Source organism: Octopus sinensis, linkage group LG9 (assembly GCF_006345805.1).
Source record: "Octopus sinensis linkage group LG9, ASM634580v1, whole genome shotgun sequence".
Taxonomy (NCBI): domain Eukaryota; kingdom Metazoa; phylum Mollusca; class Cephalopoda; order Octopoda; family Octopodidae; genus Octopus; species Octopus sinensis.
The window spans coordinates 20,503,242-20,511,686 of record NC_043005.1 but is presented as its reverse complement, the minus strand read 5'-3'; the positions used below and the strand labels follow the sequence as shown (position 1 = coordinate 20,511,686).

General features: G+C 36.8%; 1 long non-coding RNA gene across 1 annotated transcript in view; it reads right to left on the bottom strand.

Annotated features, from left to right (window-relative positions):
- The window catches only part of LOC118764788, a 121,079-nt gene extending 114,483 nt beyond the window's left edge, over window positions 1-6,596 (bottom strand). The window contains exon 1 of the long non-coding RNA XR_005000592.1: window positions 6,542-6,596. This is a non-coding gene — a long non-coding RNA (uncharacterized LOC118764788). The remainder of the gene's footprint in view (window positions 1-6,541) is intronic.
- Between the last annotated feature and the right edge of the window lie 1,849 nt (window positions 6,597-8,445).

Below are 8,445 nucleotides of genomic sequence, written 5' to 3'. Positions count from 1 at the left end.
GTTTACGTTACCTTTGCAAGAAAATGTTATGGGACTCCATTTACTGTCCTTTTCACATGTCAACTTATATTGATTTCCATCATCACAAGTATAAGTCACCTCAGATTTGTATCTGGTGGTAGTGTAGGCCTTTTTGCCAAGAGCAACATCTTTTGGAGGTCCACATTTAACTTGCACATAAGCTGGAATTGATGACAGAAATTGACACTAATGGTGAAAGTATGTTAGGAGGAGGATGAGAATGAGAACATAACAGGTTTACAATGAAATTTATTGAGTAAGCAAGTTGGCACAGAGATTAAATACACCCACACACATTGTTCAACACAGCTGTTTCTAATGTACATTTCATCATGTTACTGCAGCTTTACATAACACCAATTATCATCATCATCTTCTTGATTGATGACAGAAATTGACACTAATGGTGAAAGTATGTTAGGAGGAGGATGAGAATGAGAACATAACAGGTTTACAATGAAATTTATTGAGTGAAGCAAGTTGCACAGAGATATAAATACACCCACACACATTGTTCAACACAGCTGTTTCTAATGTACATTTCATCAGGTTACTGCAGCTTTACATAACACCAATTATCATCATCTTTTGTCTTCTCTGTTTTGTCTTGAGTCTTCCTCAGTCTCCCTTTTCTGCAAATTTTGTTCAGTTTGATCACTTGACAATTTCTTATATAGCAATCATTCTCTATATGCATCATATGCCTGAACCATAGAAGTTTTTTTTTTCTTCACATCATATTAGATTCTATTATATATAGCTTTTCCTTTGCTCATTTTTACTCTTCTATTCATGCACACTAACATTACATAATCATCAGAGAATGATTGCAAATCCTCTCTTAGTCTTTGATACACTTCAAACATCATCATCATCATCGTTTAATGTCCGCTTTCCATGCTGGCATGGGTTGGACGATTTGACTGAGGACTGGCGAACCATATGGCTGCGCCAGGCCCCAATCTGATCTGACAGAGTTTCTACAGCTGGATGCCCTTCCTTAACGCCAACCACTCCGAGAGTGTAGTGGGTGCTTTTACGTGCCACCAGCACGAGGGCAAGTCAAATGGTTTTTTTTTAACATGCCATCTGCACAGGAACCAGTCCCAGGCGGCACTGCTGATGACCCTTGCTGCAATAGTTTTCACATTCACTAGGGCACAAGTGCCAGTAAGGCGATGCTGGTAACAATCATGCTTGAATGGTGCTTTTTATGTGCCACTGGCACGGAAGCCAGTCAGCTGCTCTGGCAACGATCATGCTAGGATGATGCTTTTAGTGCTCCACTGGCACAGATGCCAGTCATCAAATTTGATTTCGATTTCGATTTCACTTACCTCAACAGGTCTTCGCAAGCAAAGTTTAGTGTCCAATGAAGGAAAGGTACAGATAAGAGGGCTGGTTAAACCCCTGGAATAGGCCACAGGTTATGGTCTCACTTAGCTTGCCTGGTCTTCTCAAGCACAGCATATTTCGGTCAATAGTCATTGCCTCACTGAGGCCTAATGTTTGAAAGTCGTGCTTCACCACCTCATCCACAGGTTCCCTAAACCACCATATGGCAGTGAAACATGGACCGTGACTGCTGAGGACATGCGTAAGCTTGCAAGGAATGAAGCCAGTATGCTCCGCTGGATGTGTAATGTCAGTGTGCATACTCGACAGAGTTTAAGTACCTTGAGAGAAAAGTTGGACCATAGAAGTATCAGATGTGGTGTGAAAGAGAGATAGCTGTGGTGATGTAGTGAGAATGGATGAGGATAGCTTCCACAGGTTGCCTTAACCCTAGGTTCCTCATTGACCACCAGATATGGGATCGGGGGGACCCTGTCAAAGGCTTTCTTCATGTCAATGAAAGCCAGGTACAGAGGTTTATCTTTGGTTAGGTATTTCTCCTGCAGCTGTCTTACCAGAAATATAGCATTAGTGGTGCAATTCCCTGGCATGAACCCAAACTGCATCTCGTCTAAACTGACTCTCTCCCTAAATAGTTGGGCTATGACCTTGCCGTGACCTTCATTACCTGATCCAACAACTTGATACCTCTGTAATTATTTGTACCTAAAGCGTCACCTTTACCTTTGTAGCAGTTGACTATGGTGCTGCTATACCAGTCTAAAGCGTCACCTTTACCTTTGTAGCAGTTGGCTATGTTTGAAAATTTGATGCTCTTGTAGTCTCCTTATTCTATGTATTTCCATTGCCTTTATTACCCTTTATAATGCATTTCTAGTCCTTGCATATAACATTCCCATATTATTTAGTTTGATAATTGAGGAACTAGATTCTAGTCTACTCTGCTAGATATTTTAAGCATATCAGAGTCAATTTTTCATACACAAGTGTTTCCCACATCTTCATATCCTCAATAGTTCAATGAACAAAATTCTTTGTTATTTAAATGAAAGATACCAACTATTACTTGTACCAACTACTCTTTCTCATATAGATATTTCCTGCAATCAAAATCACGCTACATAATATTCTCTAAAATTTTATGCTGCCCTACTTCATATTGAAGAAAACACAAAAATACATTCACACAAACAAACATAGTGTGGAAAACAAAACAGGACAGGTTTTTCATAATATACTCAATATATTTAAAGGTGGCGAGCTGGCAAAAACGCTCACACGCCAAGTGAAATGCTTAGTGGTATTTCATCTGTCTTTACATTCTGAGTTCAAATTCCACTGAGGTCGACTTTACCTTTCATCTTTTTGGGGTCGATAAATTAAGTACCAGTTGCATACTGGAGTCAATCTAATCGACTGGCCTCCTTTCCATTGAGGAATGGCCATACACACACACACACACACTCACACACACATACACACTCACACACCACACACACACACACACACACACACACACACACACACACACACACACACAAACATACACACACACACACACACATATCTTCTTCTTCATCACTATCATCATTTCACTTCTGTTTTCCATACTGGTATCGATAGGACAGTTTGACTGGAGCTGGTTCTGGCATGGCTTCTCCAGCTGGATGCCCTTCCTAAAGCCAACTACTCCATAGAGTGTACAGGGTGCTTTTTATGTGGCACCAGTACTGGCATCAAATTTGCTCTGAGTACAGCAATTCATCCTTAATCATCTCCTTTGTAAGGCTCAGTGTCTTGAGATCAGCCTTCAATATTTCAGCTGATTTTTCTTATGTCCAACTTTTCCCTCAAAATACTAGTGTTCTGTTTCACACTGGCATTGCACATCTAGCAGAGCATATAAGCTTCATTTCTCTCGCCTTCACATGTCTTCTGCATTCAGGGCCCATGTCTCACTTCCATGTGGCATTGCTGCTCTATACATGTATCACACAATCTTCCTTTCACTCTGAGAGAGATCTTTGGTTGCCAGCAAAGGTAAAAGCTCTCTGAATTTTGTCCATCCTATTCTTATTCTAGAAATTACAATTTCTATGCATCCTCTCCCATGGCTAATTAGGTTCTCTAGGTTGCAGACACTATTCACTACCCCTGAAGTGCCTTCAGGTCATTTGAGAAATCAGTATCCCAAGAATCTGTAGTTTTTATGGCTCCTCTACATCTTTCACATACAAAACTTCCTACTATTCCACTGCATCTCTTGAGTCCATAGCTTGCACTGGTACACTGTATGGAATTCCTGCTTACACCATCTCTACATATTGAGCAGGGCTATTTACCTGATAGGAGAAGGATCCTGTCTGTTTTCTTGCTTACTAGCACCTTAGTCTTTGCTAAGTTAATCTTAAGGCCCTTTGATTTCTGGTGTTACATTCAAGCCTGGAATTTCATTTCTAGTTCTGTAACAGAACCTGATATAAGAGCAAGATCATCAGCATATAACAGTTCCCATGGGCTACCAGTCTTGAATTCCTTTGGTATGGCCTGGTAGACGATGATGAGTAGGAGGTGGCTGAGAACTGAGCCTTGGTGAACACCCACCTGTACACCCCTAACCAACTCTTACCTTATGGACAGAACCTCTGTACATGGATTGTTCTGCTTTCACAAGTCATTCATTTATTCCTATCATCATCAGAGGCCACCATATCACAAAGCAAAGTATTCTATTGAAGGCTTTCTTTAGAAAAACAAATGCCAAGTACAACCATTTGATCTTAGCTAAATACTGCTCACAGTTTCTTGACTGTAAAAATAGCATCTGCGATGCTTCTCCCCAGGATAAAGCCAAACAGCATTTCATTTAGTTCTAATTCTGTTCCTAATTAACTTTCTCCACAACTTTCATCACCTAGTCCAGCAATTTGATCCCTATATAATTACTGCTATCTAAAGCATTTCTTTTGCCCTCATAGCTGCTTACTATGATAGTCACTGAGCAATACTATTTACTGAATAACCTGATTAACTAAGCAGGTGACTAATCTGCATTGTACCTTACTAGATATCTAATGCATCTCAGCAGTAACTCTTAATGGACTAGGATCTTTCCCTGTCTTCATATCTTCATTTGCCTTATCTGTCATGCAGCTGTTGACTAGAGTAGATTATCCCTCTGTTGGGTTCACATGGGGAGATTCCCTCTCTCCAATTCATTCTCTACCTTTAATAGCCTTTCCTAGTAGTTCTTCCATACCTCTTTTATTTCAGGATCACAAAGGCTAAATGTACTATTATCCATCCATACACACTCTTTTGTTTAGAAACACACACACATACAAGCATGCATATATACAAACATAAGAATAATTCTCAGATAGACTCAGAACAGACCTTGGAGTAAGATGAGAAGTCATTAAGTCACTGAAGAGGTTGTTAACAATAATGAAAGAACTTTGACTAACAAACAACCTATTGATTGTTTAATCAACACATTAAACAAATAATTGCTTAGTTAAGTTGGTTAGATATTTAACCAACTGACTAACAATAGAGAAGTGGAACGGAATCTGTACATGTGTTATAATTATTAGTGTAATGACTCTGCCAAAACACAACAAAATTTGTTTCAATACACAAATTCATCATCATTATCATCATCATCATTATCATCATCATCATCATCATCATCATCATTTAACATCTATTTTACATGCTGGCATGAGTTGGATGGCTTGACAGGAACAGATAAGGCCAGAGGTTGCACCAAGCTCCATAGAATGCCCATCCTAACACCAACCACCCCACAGAGTGTACTGGTGCTTTTTTATGTGCTTTTTATGTGGCACCTTGGTTTTAAGATTTTGATTCTGTTGTGGGCAGATCTTCACAAGTACAGCAATGCGCCACATATCTCAGTCCTCTGTCATCTCCTTCATAAGGTTCAGCATTTTGAGATTGGCCTTCAGTACTTCATCCCATGTCTTCCTGGATCTCCCTCTTCCCAATCTTCTGATTGGTACTTCTTTATGCAACTGTCCTTATCCATCCACATCTTATGGCCAAACCAGTGCAGTCTCTTCTTATACACTGCATATAATTCCTATTATTCCCAGTTTCTCTCTCAGCACACCAGTGCTCTGTCACACATGCACACTGACATCACACATCCAGCAGAGCATACCAGCTTCCTTCTTCTCCAGTCTTTGCATGTCCCCCACATTCAGGGCTCAGGTCTCACTATCATGCAGTATCACAGTTCATACATATTGTACAATTTTGCCTTCACACAGAGGTAAAAGTTCTCTGAACTTTCTCTATTCTATTCTTATTCTAGCTATTACACTTTCTGTACAACCTCCTCCACTGCTCATTATCTCACCTAAGTAGCAAACGTTGGGACATACCAGCAGATGGTGTCTAAACTATTTGGCATATAGTCATAGTCGGTAATATGGCTTGCAGCAGGCCTTGTTGATAAGTCGAAACAGTAATGAAACATGATGTCTGTTGCTCTGAGAAATGACCTGATGTGAGTTGTCTCACTTGACTGTAACTTACTTTCAAGTATTTTTTACACCAAGCACATAAAGAATATATTCTCTTACACCTAAAGACAGCAGCTGACCCATGAACTAAGAACGCACATACCTTTATATATATATATATATATATTCAAAATTTAACCACATGTGAATCACTGGCGATTGTCTTCCTCTGTCTTCCTTTCTACTGAACTTTCCTCTGTTCCTGAAGAAGAGCATTGCCCGAAACCTTAAACCATCTTTCTTTCCTTCCTTGAGCATCTGCTAATACTTTACATGTACCACGTGCTCGTGTTGTTGTGTTTTTGTGTTTGTTCTTCTTCCTTTTGGGATTTACTATATATCATCATCATCATCATCATCATCATCATTTAGCGTCCATTTTCCATGCTAGCATGGGTTATATATATATATATATATATATATATATATATATATATACACATATATATACATATATATATATATTCATACATACATACACATACACACATATATACACATATACATACATATATGTATATATACATATATATTATATTCATATGTATTATATACATATTCAGGTATGTAAATACAAACAGACATGCAAAGGATAAAATGAGAAAATATTCTACTAACCTGGATTTAAGATGTAAATATCCCAACCTGCAGTGTTGGGTTTAAGTTCATGAGTTGCATGAGTCACATTACTTAAATCACAGTATTGAGATTTATCATTGTACTCATAAGAAGTACATCCTGTATATTCAAGGCAAGCTTTATTGCATGCCTTTACGTCCACACTATCATGCCGTCCAATATTATCCTGTCCTGGTATGCCTACTGCTTTTAATGCAATCATGTTAGCATCAGCTGGAAAAACAAAAGGGAAAGAAATACATTTTATACTCATACACATCCACACACATGCATGTGCACACACACTCATGCTTTCACACATATACACACACACACACATACATATATATATGTATATATATATATATATATATATATATATATATACATATATATACATATATATATATATATATATATATATATATATATATATTATATTAAATTAGAGATAAAGGCCACTATTGGGTAAATCATACAATGAAAAACGTAAGCCAATACATAAGATTAATTAATTAATATTATTTTAAATATATATCAAAATTATTAAAAAAAGATAATGAGTATAACACTACAATCGTTATATATATATATATATATATACACACCACTTATATATCCTAAATATTATAAATCATGTGGTGCATAATCTTTTAAATAGACAAGTTATTGTAAATGAATATAGATCAAATGAATATTTGATCAATATGTAATCCTAGTCAGTATTCATGTCAGTTGTAGTTCATTTTGAGATCTACTTGAAACCTCGTTTTAACAAATATATTGCAAATAATCCATTTATGCATCCCTTTTCTGATGGTGTACTTTTGCAGAGTCAAAACTTCCTTAAACTAATGACTTAAGTGTTGCTATGGCCATTGAATCTTAAGCCAAAGCACACCAAGCTTGGGATTATCTGCAACTTTAAGGCAAATTTTCAAGTATGTTTTATGATGCAACAGAAATTCCATGAATTCTGATGAAGGTGTTTTATACCAAAGAATAATTTTGTGGATGGATTGTGTTTTTATGATAAATTATCCATTTAAAAAAATTGTGCACCAGGTGGCTTTCTAATATTTTATTCAAAATTTCAATTACATGATGCTTCTACATTATTATCTAAACTTTTTAAACAACATATAAATAATAATAATAGTAATAATAATAATAATAATAATAATAATAATAATAATAATAATAATAACAATAATAATAACGATAATAATAACGATAATAATAATAATAATAAATAATAATAATAATAATAATAATAATAATAATAATAATAATAATAATGGAGAACAGGAAATACAAAAAATTTTTGAGAAGGCAGCACTTTCCTCTCCAACCTGACTTTCCTTTTCAAATGAAACTTGGAAAAATTAATGCAGGCTTGACCAAAGATGAAGAAATCTGCCTTCAACCCTTTCAATCTGGTCCACTACACAACCTTTTATTATCAAAGTTACCAGACAGTTAAAGACCTTCTCAGCCAAAACAAGGTAGTGAGACAATCTTCACAATGGACACAGCAAACAGCCTGATCAATCCTACATGTGGCAGCAGGTGATTGACATAGCTCCAATAACTCCACAAGTCAGAAACGCTTGGGTACTACACAAGTGTTTGCAGAACATTTTTGTCACTTTCCATGTATCTCAAACAGGTACACATGTTAGAACCTATACCTCCACATATGCTTTTCAAGCACAGTTCAGCTTACGCTGGGGAAACTTCAGTTTGTGCTTCATCAAAGATATACACCCAGAATAATCAGAGAAGTACTAGATAGTTGAAAAGAACAGGCAGCAAGCAGCAAGTCCACTGCACATGCAAGACTTCAGGAGTTACAACAAAACCCGAGATAAAAAGAATAGGTAATAATAATTCTTTCTAT